General features: G+C 38.3%; 1 long non-coding RNA gene across 2 annotated transcripts; it reads left to right on the top strand.

The window, feature by feature from the left end:
- The first annotated feature begins 1,406 nt into the window (after positions 1-1,406).
- LOC148186831 (uncharacterized) lies at positions 1,407-22,129 on the top strand. Of its 2 annotated transcripts, XR_015779194.1 has the most exons (4): positions 1,407-1,825; positions 3,335-3,444; positions 19,102-19,168; positions 20,085-22,129. It is a non-coding gene; the product is annotated as an uncharacterized LOC148186831 (long non-coding RNA). The 2 variants fall into 2 exon arrangements; XR_015779193.1 differs by lacking the exon at positions 20,085-22,129 and having other exon boundaries at positions 19,102-20,059.
- Positions 22,130-23,140: the final 1,011 nt, after the last annotated feature.

Raw genomic sequence — 23,140 nt, 5'->3', positions numbered from 1 at the left:
CACAGATAATATTGAGACAAATATATCTCCATACAAATCTATCACCTATGATACATGTGATCGGTACCCTTTTGACCTGCAACGTTAATGAGAAGAAGCCCTTAACCTCATATATCCCCTCTGCCTCCATTAAGCTACTATTTCACCTCTACAATCAGGTTGCTGAGTCATGTGGGATACTTAACACATTAATAATACATACTTGCTGAATCAACAGGTATACATTAACTTGAGCAGATATTCCAGACAGCGATCAATGTGGTTCACAGTTTGCAGGATTTAAAAATGTGTGAATGAGTCACATCATGCCAGTGCAGAACTAAAAGGACCATTTCTTTTCTTTACAACTTGGCTCTTATTTTCAGAGTTTTTGCCATCATGTCTATCCTTTTTGACAACATTGTGCGGGGCCAAAGTCTTTGGCTCATCTGATTTGACTTACTCCAACTTGTTGCACTGATGCTCAACATTTTATTTCACCTAATTGTTGCCCTTGTAATCTGATGCTAAATCAGCCTAATCATAATGCAAGTTACACACACAGCACTTTTATGCTTCTCTCATGATCAGCATTTATGGCGGGTCTTCTCTGATTCTCTCTCTCCATTCAGGTAATATGCATAATAATAAACAGGCCCAAGGTAATACAATGGGACCTAACTTGGACTTAAAATGTGGACCCAAACCCATACAACTCCTGGGTCAGGTCTCAGGTCTTTGGGTTCAGGTAGACCTGTGAGGACCTATAATAATAAGAATGATAATAATAATAATAATAATAATAATAATAATAATAATAATAATAATAATAACTTTATTCATATAACACCTTTAAATCCCAGTTTACAAATTGCTTTGAGCAAAGCTGAGGCAATACACCCCACAGTTAATAAAACAAGTCAGGTTAGTCAACAACAAACAAAGGCCAGACACAAGTTAAGGCAGAGTTAGAGGCAAAAGAGTGATAACAAACTTAAAAAACAGTAAAAGACAAATGAAAAAACAAAGTGTATGACTTTGTCTCTGGAGGCCGAGGTCAAGGGGTTTAAGCGTTAGAGTGAGGATGAATAAGATGTCACGTGAATTTTAAAGAATAGAGGTTTCTTCTTTTCTCTATCTCAAAACGAAATAAATGAGTAACACATAGTCAAACACTACCAAAAAAACAACAGTTGTGAAAAAACAGGACAATTAACAATTAGTCTATTGATATAAATATGTCTGCAATTCACCAAAACAAAACCACCAACAAATACAGAAATATGCAAAATCGCTGAAGTAGAAGCCCAGGCACCCCCATGATGTGGCAGGCACTTGGTACATTCTCCTCCAGGAAGTGCGCCATTATTCCGTAAATCGGCCATGGATCAAGCCCCCAGGAAGTGCGCCACCCTCTGAAGCAAAATTTACGTAGTGGCCGATGGATGCCATGGATGTATTCAAATCGGCCGCCGGGCCTTCGGACTTCCTTATAATACATCCATGGCCGGGCCGCCATGAAAGTCGGCCGATGGTCGGAAGTTTCCCACTCGGGCACACTCGGCCGCGTTCGGCTGCCGTTAATCTACGCATGCTCTATGCGCCCGTAGATCCGGGTATTTTACACATTTCTAAACCCGGAAAAACGAAGCATTTTCTGGCCCTGCCTCACCGAGCAGCTCTCACAGGAACGAACACAGACTGTATATATATATGTTATATGTTTTTTTACCGTCTATGGGAATAAATGAGCACATCTACGCCTTTAGTGTCTGAGACTTTTGCTGAGCTTCACAACAACAAGTCCCCCCAACAGCTGCAGCAACTAGCAGCACACTGAGCCCTGGTAAGTTAAAGTGAAAGCTTTTAAAACAACATAAGGCAAACGTATCTTAATACAAACTGAAGTATGACTGTAAAAAGTCAACTGAATGTTTGTGCTACCAAAAGACACTAATGTTCTGCCAAAAACAATATAGGCATAAACAAAACAAAAAAAGCTATGTTTCATTGTGTATCTGTTTGCTGTGCATGAGGTAAAAAGGCCAACAAACTCAGAGAAGAGAAAGTAAACTATAAATGTAACAGCCGAATAGTCCGAGCAAAGGTTGGCTTTAAATGTTTCTGCAGAGCGTGTGTAACATTTGTATGTTGTTATGTAGCGGACACATTGAAGCCTCACTTTTCTTACAACAATGCTGTGGTTGATGTGTGTTTAGGTTTTGTACCAAAACAGTTGGTTGCATTCAGAAAAACATGTTTTAATAACAATACCCAGTTTTTGTGGCACAATCAGTACTTGAAACACAGTGATGTCTGTGTGAAAACAAAAAGCTTTTTTTTGACACCACCACTGGTGGAAATCCAGCGATTGGTCACTGAAAACACTCACATTTTGTAGCTACAAAGCTGTTTGGAACAAAGCCAATGCCTGGCTAGAAAACAAATGTGTTTTGCTAAAAAAAAAACTATTTGTTGTTTGTTGGTCTCAAACAGCGCTCAGCAGCAAGGCATTTTTTTCCAGATTTTTTTTAGATTGTTTTTGCCTAATCATAACAATAAAGTTTTATCATGCTTTGGTTCGCATAACAGATAAAATTTTTTTGCAAAATCAGATTGAATGTGTTATCTGTCAGTGTTTGCAGATACATTCAGTACATTTTGCAACTTTTCAAACATTCTAATAAAAAGGTTTATTCAATATATTTAAAAAAAATCATGCATCATGAAGATTTTTAATTACATGTATTTTCTGTTATTAGTAAATAAACATAGTATTTAGATAAAAACAGATTTTTTGGAGACAGGGATTGACCATAAACTTGGTCTGTATAATTTGGCTGATAATTTCAACATTTGCCTTTGTTTTTCTTCCAAAAAAGCTTGGCTACCCAGTTTTTTATTTAAAATCCACATCCCTAGATCTTAGCAAATTGGGCAAAGTGGCTTTATTTTCTCAAATCATGGAAAGGAGGCAATGAGCAACTTTACAAGAAATTCCCCCAAAATTAGCAAGACTTTTTAGTTAAAATAAATCATCTTTAATAAGGATAGAGCTTGGCATGACAGTAGGCAGGTGTAAATACACACAATGCTGAATACAAGATCATTGATCATCATAATAAAGAGTTTCACCCCATCTTTCTCTCACCTCCACCTTCTTTTTATCCATTCCCTCATCTCTCTATCCCAACCAATCAATCCCCCCTCACCCCCTTCACTAATGCACTCTTTCATGTCCTCTCCTATTTCTCCCTCTCTCTGCCACCCTCCCTCCCTTACCCTGATGTCTCATGGCCCTTTTGTAGGTCCTCTACATTTTTGAGAGTAATGTGATCCCCCCATTTCTCCCCAGGGTGGTCCGCTCCTCTCATTCAAACAACAAGCTTGGGCTGAATGGAGCTGGCGGTGAGAGGGGAGACAGAGAGAGAGAGAACAAGACTGAGGAAAGAGGATGGAGAGGAGGTAAGATAATGGGTATGTAAAACAGCCATTAAATCTCATCCTTGTTCATTCGTATCGTACACCGACAGGTGGGTGTGCATACCTAATGCATCACATCAGGCGAGCGGATCCTGTGTGTGTGTGTGTGCTCGTATCGTACCTGTGCCATCTGTTCGGTCACATTCAGCAGCTGCTCCTGTGTTCAGCGCACAACATCAAGACTAACCCAATATTGCCCCAAAGCAGAATTTCCATTCAAATATACCTTACTTTTATTCAAAAATGTGTATTATCAAAACATGTATTTAAAGTACTCAAAGAGGTATTTTGTATTGTAGTAAAAATAATAATAATAATAATAGATAACAACGATACATTTTATTTATGGGTGCCTTTTAGGTCACCTCACACATACAGCAATAATAAAAGCAGTATATAGTTAAAAGCTAAACAATATTTTCACAATATTAAGTTATTAGGAGTGTTTTGGCAAACAGTTGCTTATTTATACATCCACACAAAGCAACATTAGTATTCATGAAAATTCGTGTTTCTGAGCATCTGACAAATATTAGTCAAATAATCACTCTTTTAGCTCTGTTTGGATCCCCACCAGCTGCTGTAACACGTTCTCACTCTCAACATGTCAAATACCGATGCTTTGTCACATCAAAATATGACATGCCAGGAATCCCGCCAGCATCAGTTTTGGACGCTCCGATACGATGTTTCAATTTATGCTTCTTACATGAATTGTGGTTTTTCAAAATAAACTATAGTTTTCTCAAGAAATTTACATTTTCTATTTGTTAAAGGCATACAGTCTCTTTTCAAAAATTATTTTAAAACTAAGGTAAAATACATAGTTCTACAAACTTAACTGCAGCATAGCATAAGACCAGTGTCATTAGGTCACATAGTTAATAATGATATGAAATAGTCACCATATCCTACAAGAACTACATCAAGCAGTTTGATTTGATTTGCATGACATCACTGAGGAAGGCTTTTGGGCTGGGCAAAAGGGAGCTTACAACAAAAACTATGATAAATGGGTGCAATGTGAGCTTCTACCAGTAGATGCCAATGCAGAGCGAACATGTTTCGAAATGTTTCAAAACGTGTCAAAGCAATAGTTTAAAAGTACTGAAATGTTTCAAAGTTTCAAATTTGCCATCTCTACTAAATACCCCTCTCGTATCAGTTTGTGTGTCAATTTCCACCTGTTACGTTCATTGTGTCTTTGTAAAATAAGCTTCTGTGTTCACAGGAAGAAAAGGTTTTGGCACCAAAACTACTTTAGGTTTAGGCAACAAAAATGTTTGGTTAGGTTTGGAAAAAACGTCATGATTTGGGTGGAAATAAGTACATTTAAGTTGACTTGCGTGTGTCATTTTGCATATTGTTGGATATTTTTGTTTTTAATGGTATTTTAAATGTATGCATGGTTGTGTGTAAGTTTATGATGTGTATATGGTGTATATGTGTATAAATGTATGGGTGCATGTGAGTACATAGTTATGATTTGTATAGTTTCACAGAAGACACAAACAGCGGTCTCCATCCACTCGTCCCGCCTTCATATGTGGACTTTCTCGCTCTTTATGCCATGTCAGTTGTTATGCTATCTAATGTTGCTGCAGATGGGTTTACATTGGAGTTGGTTAAAGCCCGGTGAGTCTCATACAGAGGCTAAAGCGTGCTTTGTGTGTCAGTATTGGATGCTGGGTGCAACAAAGTAGGGGGAAAAAAAGGAAACTTAATATTGATTCTTTGATATTGATATTTTCTACTTTGAATTCACTTTGATATCTATTATTCTTGTAGTATAAAATTCCCTGTTTCTTAGGTGTAGGAGTCATGCTTTCATTTTGTATTTTTCAATTCTGTATTTATTCCGACACATTTTTTTCTCATCAGTTCCCGTTTGATGGTCATATTTCTGTTTATATTTTCTTCCTGTTCGCTCATCCTTCTCCTCATCTCTTCTCTGTTTCATGGCGATAATTTAATTTAACCCCTTTTTTCTGCCTCAGACTGTCATCCTCCTTTCCTGTCATCCCTGAACCATCGTGTTTTCTTGTCAGGGGACGTGCGTGAGCACACACACACACACAGACACACAGACACACAGACACACACACACACACACACACACAGACACACACCTATACATACCACTATGGTGCCCCAGACAGCCCACCACAATGTGGATGCCCCAAGGGAGCTTGGGTAACTAAGTCACCTCTATCTGCCAACTGCTGTGTCACAAAGAGGCTCACATTACACGCACACACAAACACTCGTTCACATAATTAAACACACACTCATGCAAGCATATATTCAATATTTAGGCATACAAATACAGTCGATTATATGATACACACACGAATGCACACACACACGTTCAGCAGGTATCAAGCCAAGTCTCTTTCAATGCCGGCTCCAAATTGAAGCTTATAACGAGAAAGAGAGAGGATTAAGAGAAGGGGAGGGGGGGTGAAACTGAGCTAATGTCCTTACATACCAACAGCAAAGCTTTAAGGCCTCACACACATTCGCTGCTACACACTCACTCACACAACCAAAAAAAACACACTTTGCAACATTGTGCGCCGACAAAGTTATTTCAAGGACGCACTCATTTTGTCATCCTAGATTAAGTGACTTTTTCATCAAATATTAAAAAAATAGTCAAATGAAAATCATTTTGTCCTCACTTGTCACCTCACTGAGTGCAAATGTGTTTAACCAAGTCTGTGTTTGTGTGTGTGTGAGTTTGCGCGCGCTTGAGTTCGGAGTTGTTGTTATTGGCTGCAGGACTGAACTTCAGCTCCAGTTTGGCTACGAGCTACAAACCTCAGACCTCCACACACACACACACACACACGCAGTGGTTTGTAAAAGTGTATGGAGGGAATGCTGTGGTCACACCTGGGAATGCTCTTTCAGCTAACCTGCCTAACGTTTTCGCTCTCTCCATCATTTCCTCTCTCAGGAGGTGGAAATTGCATTTTACTTAACTTATGTGTACCTCTGCCTTTAAGCAGACTTTAAGTTGTGTATTGTAGCTTTTTGATAGGATTAAAAATGGTTGATTTCCAAAAACTGGCCATAAAACCAATCAAAGCCTTCATAAAAAGCAGAATACATAGTTTTTACACTGAAATGTGACAACTTCTTGTAAACGTCTCTCGAGAAAAACTTTTTCCTGTAAAATCTTACTCATATCACAGCATGTTTATACCTAATTTTGATGTTAGTACACAAGTTTGACATTTTGGGAAATGCCCATATTGGCTGTCTTACCAAGAGTTAGATGAGAAGATCAGTACCACTCATGTTTGCACAGTAAAAATGAATCTACTGCCAGCAGCAGTTTAGCTTAGTATAAAGACTGGAGAAAGGGAGGCAGCTAGTCTAGCTCTGTTTAAATCTAATAAAATCTGTCCACCCATATCTTTAAAACTCACTTGTTATTATATTTTTATGTCAGTTTGAGATTGTATGTGCATTATGAGCTATTTCATGGTAAACAGAACCACAAAACACCAACCATTCTTGATTATATGCAAAGCTAAGCTAACCAACTTCAGGCTGCAGCCTCATAGACAAGAATAAAAGACTGAGAGTGTATTCCACTACTTTTGGTGGTAACCAGACATACAACTAATTAACTCTTCTTCTTAAAAAAAAAAAAAGGCAGTTACAATTACTGAAATTAAATAGACTTTGATCTTGTTAATGGCAGACACAGGCTGACAATTTTTCCATTTTGATCTAACATCACCCGTACTGATGCATGGATCAGCTGAGCAATGCGTAGTCCCGCCGACTTGTGTGTGTATTTGTGAGTAACAGCAAGAGGGAAAGAGAACGGACAATATTGCATGCAGTTTTTATGCTAATTTATTAAAAACTTAACATTATTCGAAATGACGTTGGACTGACTGGTCTACTCGTAACACCGGCGCATCACTCGATCTTCCAGCGGCGCAGTAAAGGGCGTGAGTCAATGAATTAGCATTAGACTGTCACAGAACCTAATGACCCACAGTTCACATAATATGAATGTGCTTTACTGGAAATATGGATATTATTTTTCCCTCCTTGAGATAATGGACAAGTTAGGCCTGTAGTGCTTAGCTGCAGGATCTCAAATACTGTCAAGTTTAAAGAGTGTCTGAGAAACAGTTATTTCATTTTACTCCACCAAAAGAGTGCCCTATTAAAACTGACTTTTGTTGCTTGATTTAGGGGCTTTTTGACATTGTTATTGTTGACAATAAATAGATCTCCTCCCGTAGTAACCTATATCTGTGTAATCTTAACTTAGTTTTAGTGTCGTTTGTTGCGGTTGTATGATGTATTTATCCATAGTTAGTGTATTACCTTTAACAAGAATACGTTTTGTTGCTGCCACCATCTACAGCAGTGCATTGCGTAGCTTCCCTGGTGGTACTCTTGTCTGCTTCTCTGAACTGGGAGTGTGCTGACTGCCGTCTACTGATGGTAATACACCAATACCTCATGTAACCTCGCTTCAGAAAATCCAAACTATCCCTTTAAGTCTTAATTCATCTCTCGTCCCCTCCTTCCTACAGCTCAAATTAAAGGGAATACACCTTAATTGGTAATACTATACTTTCCATAAAGAGCACTCAGTAATATCTCTCCTCCCTCCATGAACAGATCATCTGGGGGCAAATCCAGCACAGGAGAGATTAAAATGTAAAGTTACCACTCACACACACATGCTCGGACAGTTTAGCACACAGCAGGCTGCTGTCACAATGTGTAGGATGCACATAGTCTCACACTGTGAATTTTAATTCTGATTTGATTGGAATTAAAGTGGTTTCAAGCCAGAGTTAATGGGTTTAGACTGGCTCTAATCCTGGTTTAATGAAGGCCTTGGTGGGCTTCTTGCCTCTTTCATCATCCTGGACTTCGGCCCATCATAATCCAAGTGGTGAATTAATCAGCCATTTTATGGTGAGTGTGGCTTGTGTGTGTGTGTATGTGTGTTTTGTAAAGCGTATGAGAAATAAATACATGGTATAATAAGGCTGTCTATATGCATTTTTGGAGAGATCTGGTCTTTAAGCACTTAGATGAGAGCTGGGTCATTTTTGACTTCTTTTGTTGTGTGTTTGTGTGCGTGCATTCCTCGCTGTGCACACATGGGTGCACGCTCGCTCCCTCACTCCCCATCCCTATGTAACTGGAGCCAGCCCTCCCCTGTCAAAAATAAAAATCATTTGTCCGCTGCACGAGTGTGTCCATTAAAAATGCATGGTGGAGGGAGCTAGGGGCCGCTGGGGAAGAAAGCTGATACTCGGCTCTCCGGAAGGGCATCAGAGTACCAAGGTGGACAAATGGCATCTAGAGAGAAAGAACGGGATGGAGAGGGAGAGTGAGGGTGAAGTGAATGGGTGAGTAGGTGGGTGTTGTGTTTTTCCCCACAGACAGAGCGCTCTTAACATGCTGATGCAACTCTCAACTTGTGGGGTCCAGTGAAAGTGTCTCTTTCTCTCTCTCTCTCTCTCCCCTGCTGACCCCAAATACACATTAACATATTCAAAACCTCCAGACCCATTCATCTGTCGCTGTGGATTTGACGCAGGGATAGGAAAAGATACCACACTGGGTGTCTTTGTTTAGAGTATAATCATGTAGGCAGGAAATCCTCACAGCTTTTTCTTTCCCTCTTATATAGATGTTATAAAGTTTATATAGTTTTGCTCTTTAATCTTATTTTTTTAAACCTACTGTTTCACCTTAAAGGTTTCTTTCTTCTCCGGTCATATAGTCTGTCACACTAGAAAGTGATGCAGCAAAATTCATGTACTCGTCTTTATAGTATCACATATATTATGAAACAGGCAGTGCTTAAGGCTTGGTGACACAGGGACTACCAACATGTTTTTCATGCTAACTCGTCAAATATCTATACCGTCTTTTTCAAAATGCACTTGCGACATCGTTAAAACACCTTCTTTGTGTAACTAAAAGTATGTGGTTAGATTTAGAAAATAATATCATGATTTAGCTTACAGCTCACACAGAAAGCAAACAGCAAGTTCCCAAGTGAAAGTCCAGGGTTTGTTGGACCCATCCACCCCCCCTCCCTATTGCTGAAAGGGACTTCCCAGCTCTTTATATTACTTTGTTGTCAGCTGTGTTACAAGCTGAAGCCCCCCAGCGGCGAATCATATAGCTGAAAAGTGCATTTGTGTGTCAGTATCTGATGCTGCAATCACTAAGGTGGTTGCATTTGATTTTGGAATAAGAACGGGCTGGGGCTACTTGCAGCACTAATGATTCCACATTTATTTATTTTATATAAGACAACTAGACAGATAATGATACTTTCCGATATTTGTTTTACCTCTGTTCAACTTTTTTGACCTCGTTTTTATCTGTATATTTCCGTATATGTACATTGACAATGACAAAAAGCTTTTATTTGTTCACACTTGGCCTTTAAACAGATTCTGATATTAGGTTGTAATGTGCGCTGCGCTCACTTTAAAATGGAGGGGAAGAAGTTGATGAACAGCTATAATTATCAAAATGTTACTGACAGGAAATTGTTTGAGACTGAGAGATGTAATCTGAATGAAGCCACAGTAATGTGTGTTTTTCCTACAAGAAAACCCTTTTAGTGTTTGACCTTTCAGCTGAGTTTTATTGAAGCTGTTTTAACTTTTGGAACTGTGTCTGGTTTGGCAACAAAAATGCACTGTAGAACTTGGAAAAGCCAATAAGTTTTGAGCGAGGCACAATAAAAACATTGATAATAGTGAGGAAAATAAGGCCATTTCTGACGCCCTGGTGTTTGAGTTGATCCCCTCTCTGTGCTGCTTTTCACCGCCTACAGCAACACATCAGTTATCCACACAGGTATTAGATCGCTTAATTTGAAAATGGCATAAGGCAGCATGTGTCAGCTTTTGTTGCACTATAGATCAAGGCCTTCGCCACAGAGTCAAGTTTTTTGGGTGGGTGGGGGGATTTTCTTGGGCGTCTGAAGGTCCCTCAGACAAGTTCATAATTGACTGATTGGCTGAAATTGCTTCAAGTGGAGCAATTGTTTTTTTTTCTGTGCACTGCACTTCTGGGGACATTTTGGTCCCAAAATTTGCTGCGGAGTGAGTGCTCTTAACTTTCACACATCATTTGCAGCTGCAGCATGCAAGCAGCAGCACAGAGAGAGTGCACCCTAAGGTGGAGATTGGTGAATTTACAGTCAGTCTCTGGCTTTTATTGATATCCAGTGATGGCAAAAATGGTGTTGCACATTTACGATTTGTTGATAGCTCCATTGGATTATTTACTATTTGACTTGAATGCTGCCGTCACACTGAACATCCCCGTACAAACTTAAAAACTCTGTATGGAAAACAAAACGAATTGTCGAATATTCATATTGAACATCCAAATCTGATTCGACTAGCATAATTCTGAGTCAGGTACAGCCGTAGTTAGTACTTTAGAGTGACTTGGGAGAGTCATTGTTTTATATTTTGTGATTTTAAAACTTAAGTTTAAAAAAATCTGGTCATTTTGCCAAAAAGGAAATTAAATTAATGACCTTCTTACTCTCCATATCTGGTCAGTCTTTCACTTTCTGTCCTTCCCTTGCTAAGTGCGCAGTGGTATTACACTTTCCTCCCCGGCGGCCTCTCAGAGCTGTCATTGGAAGCGAGGTGTTGTTGTGAGTTGCGTCACCACACTCACCAGATAAATCTGTCAAAATACAGGTGTGTGTGTGTGAATATGAGTGTGTGGAGATTAGTGGTTTTTCACTGTGTCAAACTTGTGGCCTTGCATGCTAAACACATTAAGACATTAGACGATCATACTTTTATTATCCGACATACTGTAGCTAAAGTTCTGCGTTTGCACAGTTTGATCAAAAAGGTTAAGACTGAGGAACATTTTGTCTTTATTTTCATATTCACTCTTTTTTTTTCCATCATGCTAACATTTTATATTCCACTGCGAGCCTTTCTCTTCCTCTCTTATGGGACTCACTGTTTTCTTTCCTTGGTCTTGTCCATCTGCTTCCTATAACACAGGGGCAGTCTGATCTGGTTTTGCAGAAACCCCCTCTGAAAAATCTGACATTTATTCACGTTCAACCAAAATAGTTCTTTTTTTTTCTCTCCCCAACAAAATAACCCCACTAAAAAAACTGTCCCGGCCCTCTTTCAATAGGGTGGTCGAATCTGGACCCAATTAAAACGGGGACCCCCTGAATTTCCTTCACACCCAGCTTGAGGAAGACCCCAGATTAGAGGAATATTTTCCTTATTGCCGACTTTACTTTTTGCGGAATTCCTCGGGATAATAATTGAGCCCATGTGTGCTCGGTATTCCGAGGTGATCCCGTTTTGTTGGATAAAAATGGCACGTTGTTACAGCCATCAGGGCAGGCACAGTTTTGACAAATCTGTTTTGTTTCCTCTTCTTCTGCACCACAATCCTTGGAACGTTGTGTGGAATTAATAGAAGGGTTTTTTTTGGTCCGAGTTCCATGTGGGAAGAGGCGGAGGCTTAATTGAGATCAAATAAACAAAGTCACCTGTGAGTGATTTCAGCTCATAATGAGACATATGTTTGCTGGTTCAAATGTGCACGCACAAGGCTGCACATACACACACACACACACACACACACACACACACACACACACACACACATGCACACACGCACACACACACACACACACACACACACTGCTTTAATTTGATAAGCAATGAAGCAGGTGTTTCTATCACTCTGTGAAATCCTGAACAGATTTATTGGACGCGATATATTCCTGGTATTGACATTGTTTTTTACAAAACATTTTTTAGTTATTTAACATGGAAAATAAACAACAAACAGTAATACAGCACGATACCCCCCCACCTCCATCCCCACCCCCGACTCCTGGCGGCTCCCCAGTCACATTATAATAGGCTTTAGACAATCTACTGAAAAAGAAAATAAATAAAGTATTAAGGGGGGAAAAAAACCAAAATAAATTATTAATAATTTTACAGAAAGAAAGGGAAACATATTAAATTATAAGAACAGTTAAAATAACAATAACAAATTTGATAGTTAATAAAGTTACATTAGTACTGACATTGGTATATTACCTTGTTGACTATCATCGGCCTATCAACAAATAAGTTGGCATCCACACATGGAATTGGCTGATGTTTTTCTGTTGTCATATCGATTTAGCACAGTCTAAAAAGCAGGGCCAGACAGCATAAACTGTACAAAGAATCAAAGTATATGCTAATGTCACACACTGGATTGTAGACTTCTGCTTTGAAGCCTCAAGTTTGGCATTTCGGCTGTTGTCATCTTGGTTTTTTTGGTGCCAGATGTGACCATGTTTGGATGAGAGGGAGCTGTGGAGGAACAGGTCTGACTCCTTTAGACAACTCGCAGACAGCCTGTATATCAGGCAGTCCCACCCTTAATTCTGTGTTACTTTAAGCCTTGATAAAATGTAAATGGGTGAGTTATATAAAAATTCATCTCCGTACAGTTGTCATAAGTGTTTAAATTAGCTATAGAGACCAAATCTGTTTTCCTGTACCAGGCTGTAAACATGGTTGTTTCTGCTGTAAAGGTGAGCATTTTAATGGAGGGGGTCTATGGGGATTTACTGTTTTGGAGCCAGCCTCAAGTGGCCATTAGAGGAACTGCAGTTTTTGGCACTCGCATTGGCTTCCTTTTTTCCAGCCTTGGAGGTTGCTGCTTGCTTAAAAGTAACATCTTCCAATTGCCCCGGGAACAATAAAGAATGTGTTTAGGGCGAACAGAGATCCTCACGTCTTCATTACATGGTGTGATATTATGATGTGTTTATTTATTTATTTTATTTATTTGGATCCCCATTAGCCACTACCAGCGTAACAACTGCTCTTCCTGGAGTCCACACAAGTGAACATTAAATCATAGAATAAAACAAATATATAATTTCAAATTATATAAAAAGAGCAAAGAGAAACAAAAAGAAAACAGGAAAACTACGAAAAAGGTCTGTTCTGTGAAAATGAGAATTGGGTGTAGGCGTATTATGAAGTTCTAATGGTGTTTTCAAATGTAGTTTTTGGTAAGAAGTATGAATACAGTTGTTTGAAGGACAAATGTGTTGATGTTTTCACAGCAGTATAAAATTGATATTAGCAGTGGAATTATGATAAAAGGCTTTTGAAGCCATTATTTTTTAATGTAAAACTTTTCATGTGAAATGTTATTTTTAAGGTCACTTAATCAATGGATTGAATTGTGCTCATTCAGAGATAGTGTAATGAAGGACTGAATGACTCTATAACAGTTCAGTTTTTTATAATGAAGTTTTCTTTGCACAACTTCAAAAACAAAAATAAACAACAACAAAAACCCACCTGAGTATCGGCTATCTGCCAGACTGTGTTTTTAACATCGATATCAGCCCAGAATTTCAAAATCGGTGCCTCCGTAACACTCACTGAGGATTAGCCTCTGCTTCTCATAAAGTCCATGACTCAACAGTGAGAGTCTGTGTTCTGCTCCCCTACGCAGTGACCCATCATCCTCCTGCTCCCTCTGGCTTTGTGAGTGCTCTGCTCTGACCGCGAATGAATAGCCGCTTGTTAAATAAACCCAGGACGGTGCTTAGGTATCATAGTTGTCTGCACGGTATTATTGTAAGTGGTAATAATAAGAAAAGCACCGGGACGCTGTCTGACTCTCCGCCGCTCAGCTGACGGTTTCGGAGCCGTCTGTGGGAGTCTGACTTTGATTCATGTCTTCCTAATTGTAATAGACCTGAATCCTCTAAAAACAACATGTGGATAATTCTTATGCACACACACATGCGGAGGCTTGTGTGCATGCACCCACAGGAACACACACACACTCCACACACAGGTAATTGTGCCCACCTGGGAAAACATCATTTAGTCAGGCGCCCCTTCCTTCTACTAACACTGCTCTTACAGCATGGATATGTGTGTGAGTGTGTGTGTGTAAACCTGACCTCCTTTACCCTTTACATGCTCTTTGATCCCAAATTGCATTTGACTATCAACACTCTCTAAGCCCTAAACCATCCAATTACAATACTGTATTTTATAAGCTTAGCAGTTCAAGGCTTCAAGGAAAATAACTTCTCTGTGCAGACAACCAGCCATGTAATAAACTCGACTATCTCGCTCTCCCCGATGTCAAATAAATATTTCAATTAGGCTGAGAAGGCAAGATGCTAATAAAATATTTTTGTCTCCTACCTTATAAAATTTGTGGCCTCTAGGTGCAGCATTGTGTGTATATATTAGTGATTTTAATTATTGTACGATAATCACCCAAGCCTGGGTTGACAGCCACCGCGTTTAGGTCAAATTCCTTCACAGTCTGCTGAATGTGAGGTACTTTGAGCTACATAAATCCGTGTGGGCATTCAAGCACACTTCAAAGCTCGAGACGCAAACATTTCACCGTGAAATTTATTGTTTTTCACTAATGTGCTGTATAACAAAGGAGGAGGAGAATGATTGTAACCACCCAAGCAGTGATGGATATGCATCTGTTCTTTTTTACATAACAGCTCTCTCTCTCTGTCTGTGTGTGTGTGTGTGAGTGTGTGTGTGATGTTTTTGAGCTTTGATCTGACTCACTGCAGCATCACTTTACACTGAAACACATCATAAGTTGTGTCTTAAATACTGTTCTTGAGTCGATTTAGTTTTTAGTTTTTAGTATTCAGTAACTTTTACAAATCTTTTAATAATAGTAATAACAAATTTCATTTATATAGCACCTTTCATACATAAAATGCAGCATAAAGTGCTTCACAATTAGAACATTATAAGCACAGAGTCCTTCAAATGAAAACTAACAGGCCAACAAGGAAATTCAACCAAAAAGGACATTTAAGAACAGACTAAAACAAAAATTAAGTGCTTAAAATCATACAATTTTAGGTGAATTCTAAATCACCATAAAAAATGTTCTCACTGTACGTTTCTGTGATCCATAGATACATTACATTTGAACATTATTATGTAGTACAGTGGTTTCCAACTGATCCAGCCACTGGGTCCAGATTTCTCCTTATTCAGTGGTTCAAGGTTCACATCTAAGATAAATTTCCATATATTCAGTTTTATTTCACATGTAAACAACACGTGGACAACACAATTAAATAAAAACAAATTACAAGAAATATGTGTAATTATTTAAAACTTAGTAAAGATATAGAACTGCAACCAAAAAATTGCTCATTACTGCTTCAAAACCAGTGATGCTGCAAAGGCAGAGCATCTTAAAAAGCCAAATAATGCCATGAAAAGGGTAAAAAGGTACTGTACTGGAAAAAACAACAGGTTGGCATTTTAAATGACGCCCTAAACAAAGTCTGTAGGTCTGCACTTCAAAATGAAGTGTTTTTTAAGGAACTTGACATGTTCATGAGTCACTTGTGGTCCTTTCATAATGGACCCACGACCTACTTTTGGACCATGACCCATCTATTGACAACCACTGATGTAGCAGATATGTGGAAAACATACATTTCTACATAAGTTGTGGCACAGAAGACACTTATAGTTAGGAAAAGATCATGTTTCGGCGTAAAGACCTCATCCTCTATGGGGCACACAATCTACCAGGTTACAGCTAATATTGTGCCTCCAAAACTGGGTAATGTGAGCCAAAACATGATTTTTCCCAACAATAACCAAGTGTTTTTGTGCTTAAACCCAACCACATGTCAAATACAGCTTTGTTAAAATGTGAAGAAACAGAAAGTTTAAACGTAACCCCTAACCCTAACACAATAATGTTTAAATGAAACAAATCTGTGGTTTGCAGAAACATACAATGCCAGCATTTATTCTGCCAATTGGGTTGTTCAGACCTCATCTTGTGAGAGGGAGGATCAGGAAACCAACAAAATTTTAAGGGTTCTTTCTATGACGGCAGCATCTTTGAATTGGGACTTTTTCTCCAGTAAAATGTAGTTCAGTTGAGAAACGTTCATGGTGCAGTTTGTGGATTGTTGTGGATTTTTTTAAGTCATTTTTCTCAGTGCTCAGAGCAGCACATGTGCATTTACTCAGCTTAGAGCGAAGGCAGAAATCTCAAAGACACACATCTGACCATTTGCAAATAAAATTAAAACGACCTGTGTGGCTTGATACAGTCATTGGCGAGTAAGAACATTAGTTTTGTTTTTGTGATTTTTTTGAACTGACTTGTGAAGCCAACTTTTGGGACAAGATGCAGTTTTCTGTGGCAAAAAGAATGAAGGCGATAAAGACAGACAGTTTACTGCATAGATGACTCCAGCAAGGGCGTAAAAGCCAGAGGTCTCATGCACCTGCTGTGCTCCTTTTATTAATCCCAAATTGATGCCAACAATCACACATACACACACACACGCGAGTGTGAGTGTGCCAGTAACCGCGGGTAGGTGATCTGGGCAGGCCCAAACTATCTTCGGCATCTCCTCTGCTCTGGTGGCTGCTGTGCCAGACTGCCGAGGCTGCCATACCATCTGATACAAACTGACACCACTACCAGCTGTTCCCTAACCTCAGTCATTTAGTGTATCTGGCAACTTTTTTTAAATCCATAATGAACTTGTGGCTTCACATACTTTGACCCTTTGGAACCTGGAGTGACATCAGTTTTCTTGTGCTTCGTTCAGACGTCTTTCACAAGTTTTCAAACCTTTGAACCACAAGCACTTTGATTTCTTTCAAAAACATGTTGGAAAAAGGCAATTAGCAAGATAAGATGGCAAGAAATTAGAATTAGAATTATTTTTAAAAAGCAAGGGAAAATGTCTAAGGAAAACAATCTAAGGAAAAACTGTATGTATAATTATAATAGTTACAGATTTGAATTTGTGTAACAAAATTATTTTCATTTTTTAAGCACTTTTTCCAGGTCATTTTCTTGTTTATTTGTATTCAACTTTCTTATTAGTTGTTTTTTTTTTGTCCTTTTCTTTTCATTTTTTCTTTATTTTGTTTCTTCATTTCTTTCTAACACAGATTTTCAGGTAATTTTCTTGTACTATTTCCTAATTCCTAGCTATTTAAAAAAAAAAAAAAATCTGTTTGTTGTGTTACTCTCATGGTTTTTGAAAGAAATCATGCCGACTTGCTCAAGTTTCAACGGGTTAAAGCTGCACTGATGCCCAACACTTAGTAGTGTTCAAAAAGCACAAAAGGCAGGCAAGTTAGAGCCATTAGCACTACTGCACCAAAACATTTACACAGTTTAGGTGACGCTCCGTCTCTCCTCTGCAGCCCTGACCCCTACCTCAGCTCCAGTGAGTCCACTTGCTGAACTCCATTAGTTGCTGCACCCTGTCGTCATCTTACAATATCTCTAAATCCTCAAAGATCCGTACAAGGCGCCATTATTTGTCACTTCTCCTTCCCCTCTGTTTCATGCCCTTATTACATTAGATGATATTCATTATAGAAGATCCTCTGCTGCCACCTACTGATTTAAATAGATACTGTCAGCAGGTTTCTGAAAGTGTTCGTAAGCACTTTTTCTCCTAAGGAGTGTTAGAACATGGTGATGGACATCTGTGGGCCATAAATTAAGCAGAAAAGTAACAAATTGGTGAAAACATATTCAGCAGAATGCAGGAAATTAAGCATCTGATGCTCAATGTCAACCAAATCCACCGTTTCATACCGAGTTTTCAGAGGAAACCTACGTCCTGGCATAAAATAGGAACGTCTGGCTTTGTTACCTTCTTTACACAGAGCAAAGTGTTAAGCTGACCTTTGTCATGAGAGCAGCCGCATGTATGTTTGATCAATAATTTGGTGGCATCGCTGATTAAATAGTCCAGGTGGAACACAGAGATTGATAAAGGGAAGTATGGCAAAAATACCAAATGGATCTGGTAGAATTTATAGATTCAAACCTACAAAATGTGCAAAAATAAGAAAAGTGAATTTTAAAGGATGCATTTTTAATGAATTTTTCGTATATTTGCACAAATACTAGGAAGGCCATATCACAATTTGGTGTGATCTATCATAATTAAATGAAAAATGAAATAAATAATTACTGCGTTTTGTCAAGCCCACTAACTTTAAAGGGACAGTTCACCCCAAAATCAAAAATACATATTTTCCTCTTACCTGTTGTGCTATTTATCAGTCTCTATTGTTTCAGTGTGTTTTGGTGTATGAACTTACATGTTAGTAGAACACTCTCATGCCATACTTGAGTAAAAGCACAGATATCAGAAAAAACTTTGGTAGAGGTACCTATGAGAATATTACTTGAGTCAAAGTCTTAAAGTATCTGATATTTGCTGTAAGTATCAAAAGTAATTTTATGATACCATATGCACTTAAACATTGAAAGTAAAAGTAAATGCTGATAATAAAAAAGCAAGTGGCCAGAATTTTGATAATTAGAGAGTTTATTTTTTTTAAAGTACACCACCTTTAAATGGAGCACACATTATGCTTGAAGAACAACAAGATATTTTGTTACTACTTTGATTCAAAACATTAAGTCCAGTTTTTAATTTCTTCTCCTCCCTGCCTTCCTTCCCTCCTTCCTTCCTTCCTTCCTTCCTTCCATCCTTCTTTCCTTCCTTCATGCTTACTTCATTACATTACACCACCGCTCTTATTGGTATTGCAGTGATGCCTTAACCCTGCAAAGCCTGAACCAACAAATAATAGCCAGAAAAATCCATTATTTTAAATTGGTGTGTTCATTTGCCCTTTTAACCAATGCTAAAAACTATTTTTAAAAAAAAATAATTTCTATATATGGCAATTATTTTGCATCATATTTGATACGCCTGGCAAGTTTTGGGGTTTTAGGTTGTTTTTTTAGAAATAAAGACATACATTTTCTCTGCATTTGGAGCACTTCAGCAGGTTTGGGTAATTTTTTTTCTCAAACAGGAACATTTTTACCACTTTTTAGTGCATTGGGGTAGGCAAAAAAAAAAGAAAAGTTTCTGTTCTTATTCAGGCAGAAAGAGGATGGAGGAGGAAGAAAGTTGTGTATCAAATATGGTATAAAAGGGTTTAGTTTGATTGTCAGGTCCAAAGATGTCCCACCCAAGATATACCTCACATTTTGTCCAGAAGAGGGCAGTGTTAGTCTGCTGCATGTACACATGGATGTGTTAAGGTGGGGCGTGGAGAGAATTGACATGAGATGTATATAGTGATGTAAAATAAAGGAAGGGGAATTAATTATTTTCTGCAAAGAGCTTTAAAATACATAACTTCAAGTAAAATGAAAAAAAACCCACACAGTTGTGTAAGTCTTTCCATTGGCTCATGTGCCCCTCAGTAATAAGAGCAGACAGAGAGAGATGTTGGAATGCACAATATAAACTGTTGCTCATAGCCTATAACACTATTATTCTGCATGAAACAGTCATGCCAATATAAAGTTAGAGATCTTCAGGAGGGTAGATGGGAAACATGATGGGATCAGCTGGAACACGCCGTGATTTCTTTCCTCCCCTCGCTCCGTGGACCTTTTTCACATCACACATTGGGCAACCGTCCAACAAAACAATTAGCAAGTATGGGAATCCCGGCTCTGCTCTCATAAAGACCCCTCCCTCCCGTTCTCTATCTCTCTTCCTCTCTCGCTCTCTGCAGCTGGCCCCGGGAGAGAGGCGGCCAAGTTTATTTTCTCCACGGTGGTCCCTTTGAGGTGGCGGCGAGGCCCCTGCCACGCCGCCGCTGATGTATTAGGTGAGGGTCCTTGAAGAGATGTTGGTGGGACTCTTTTATTACTGCAGCACTCAGTCTTATTGTTCTTTTGAAAGGATACTTGGTACTGTCCTTTTCACATGGGCAAAGTGAGGTGACCGAGTCATTAAAGTTATCCACATCCCTACTGTTAGTCACTGAAAAGTAGTCCTAATGACAAATAAAGAAAAATAAGCACATTAGCCCCAATAATAATGTAAACCTCTCAGTGAGGACTTTGAAAATATGTGTTTGTAAAGATCATGAGATGCTATTACTAAAACTTCGTAAGTGGACCCTGAGTTAGCATTATTTTGTAAAAGTATATTTTCTGGAAAGTGAGGTATGAAATTTGACCGTTAAACAATAATGATTGGTGAATACACGCAAACTAATTCATACCTTCCTCTTTTTGTTTACACTATACCTTTCAGCCGAAAAGCCATTGAAAGATAAATGATAGTGTTCAGACTTATTCGGATATTTTACGTAGTAAAAGTAGCAATCTCTACTTTGTAAAATCTGACAAGTTGACCTTACTGAAAATAAGCCTGGAAATTGATTGCCTTGAAAAAGTCAATGTAACAATTAATCTTAATTCATGTTTACTTTAAAATTTATCTGTTTACTTAATTTTGTGTTGTTGCAGCTTAAAAAAATGACAAGCAAAATAACCTTGTTTGTTCTAAGTGTTAGCATCTTCAGTAAAAAAGGTTAGTCTGACTTAACTTGATCACCAAAATGAGATTTTGCCAGTGATGAAGTTAGGAGATTTGTCAGTTCTGCTTTGTTAACATGTTTAAGAAAATACAAATAGTAGTTTTCAATCAGCAGAATACAGATACAGCACAGCAAACTGGTGTACTGAAGTTGCTAAAACTTACAACGATTGATTTAATTTCACTTGTCATTTTTACGTTGCAACAACTTCACAAAATCAAACGAATATAAACAAAATTTAAGTAATTGTAACACTTAGATATAAAGTAAACATAAGACTAACAAGATTTTACAGTGTAATAATACGAGTTAAAGTCCAGTTTCCAGGAGTAAAAATACAGAAGAATTATTGAAAAAATGCACTAAAAACTAGGATGAAGAGTGGCATGTCAGCAATAGATCATTGGATTATCATTGCTGAGGCATTTCTGCTTAAGCAGCATTTAAACGCCTCCATTGATGACACTGAGGTCATATCCTCTGAACTTTGGGGGAATTTGAGGGCGTTTGCACTGTACGATAAAAATAACACACTGGGGTTATTTTAAGGCTGTTTCTTGGACTATAGGTGGATTTAAATATTTAAATTGGACCACTCAAATAGCTATAAAACATATTCTCAACATTTCTCATTTCTTTAATGTGGCTACAGCCCTGATATGACCTTGTAAAATGTGCTAACTTTTATTGTTTCTGTTAGTTGAGTTTCTTCTGCTGCATCACTTAATTTATAACAATCATGTTTTATTAACTGTGGTTATGTAGCTGATCAGCAGCTGTATCTAAAAGTTGTTGCTTGTTGCAGTGGAGCTGTGTGCTTCTGTTTAATGCATCTGCTGATAGTGTTTGGATTCTGTCTGGATTCTTTTTCAGTCCACATTTGACCTGAATTAAAAATGATTAAAATAAGAAACTTCATCTTTATTCCTTTATCATATTAGATAAAACATGCTGCCAAGTGTTTCCTTGGAAGACATAATTTGCAGCTGCAAGGTAATAAATCACAATATATATCAAAGTATGTGTTATTGCAGCACATAGCAAAATGTAGGCCTACAAAATCACAATAATATTGTATTGTATCGTGACAGAATATTGTGATAATATCGCACTCCTACATTAGAAGGAAGGCTAAGCCCCAAGTGTCCTCGATTCATGGCCCCTGGACTCCTGTTATTTTTGCAAAAGTGTCTCCCAGGCAAAGTAAGTTGAATATCCAAAGTAAAATACAAGAACGAATGCAAAATAGGAACAATGCAGTTTTGCTTGTCTATAAACTGAACAATGTTGGAATAAAAAAAAATAGAGCATGGCCTTTAAGTGAAGTTGTTTTGAAGGTTATGCTTTTTAGCATTTAACCACTGAATGCATGAACAATGTCTGTCAGAGAGAGAGAGAGAGACAGACAGACAGACATGGGGAGAAAGGAGAGGGATTCCGTGTAAAAAAAAGAAAAAAAAAAGAGGGAGAGAGAGGCCGCGTGTCAGACCGCATAAATAACTGTCGGCATAATGTAAACAAAGCGGTCATAACCCGAGCGAATTAAAACAACTGGTCTGGGCGGGATTAAAGCTCAGCCCGCAGGTTTTTCTACAACTTTCAAAATGTCAAAAACGTCCTCTGACCTTCATTAACTCGCGCCGCTCCGCTCCTCACTGCTGATTGGCTGAATCTTAAATTGTATATCCAATCAGGGCACATCTGTGAGCGAGTTACTGTTAGTTTTAGATAAAAATCCAATTTGAAACAAATTTCGTCGTAATAATAGTTCAGAAATAAAGCTGCAAAGTTGTTTTGTACGAACATAAAGCTTTTAATATTCCATGGTCCACCAATGACCTGTTATACTGAACGGTTTTTTGTTGTTTTTAGCTGATTGTGAATCTTGCATTTTTGCAGTGTTTTTAAGTTTTTGTGCATTTGTCAACGAAATTGTCAAGGAGATAAACTCGATTTGATATGTTTAAACTACAAGTGGACTAACTGCTTTTTGGTTCCCAAATAATCTTTGAAGGCAGAAGTCTGTTTATGTAATGACAACCATGTTCACTGTTATCTTTTAGAAACAACAGAGAGACACTTATCTGCTCTGCCGCTTCGTTGGTGCTCAGGTTCTGCTATTCTGGAGGAGTGGAGTGATAACAGGGGTTATTAGGTCAAAGCACTGGCCCACACACAGAAACAAAACAATTAACCACAATAATAATTATAATAATAATAATAAACATTCAGTACACACAGTG

The sequence above is a fragment of the Plectropomus leopardus genome, chromosome 16 (assembly GCF_026936395.1).
Source record: "Plectropomus leopardus strain MGB_pleo_1.0 chromosome 16, ASM2693639v1, whole genome shotgun sequence".
NCBI classification, from domain to species: domain Eukaryota; kingdom Metazoa; phylum Chordata; class Actinopteri; order Perciformes; family Serranidae; genus Plectropomus; species Plectropomus leopardus.
This window is presented reverse-complemented; position numbering and strand designations above follow the sequence as displayed.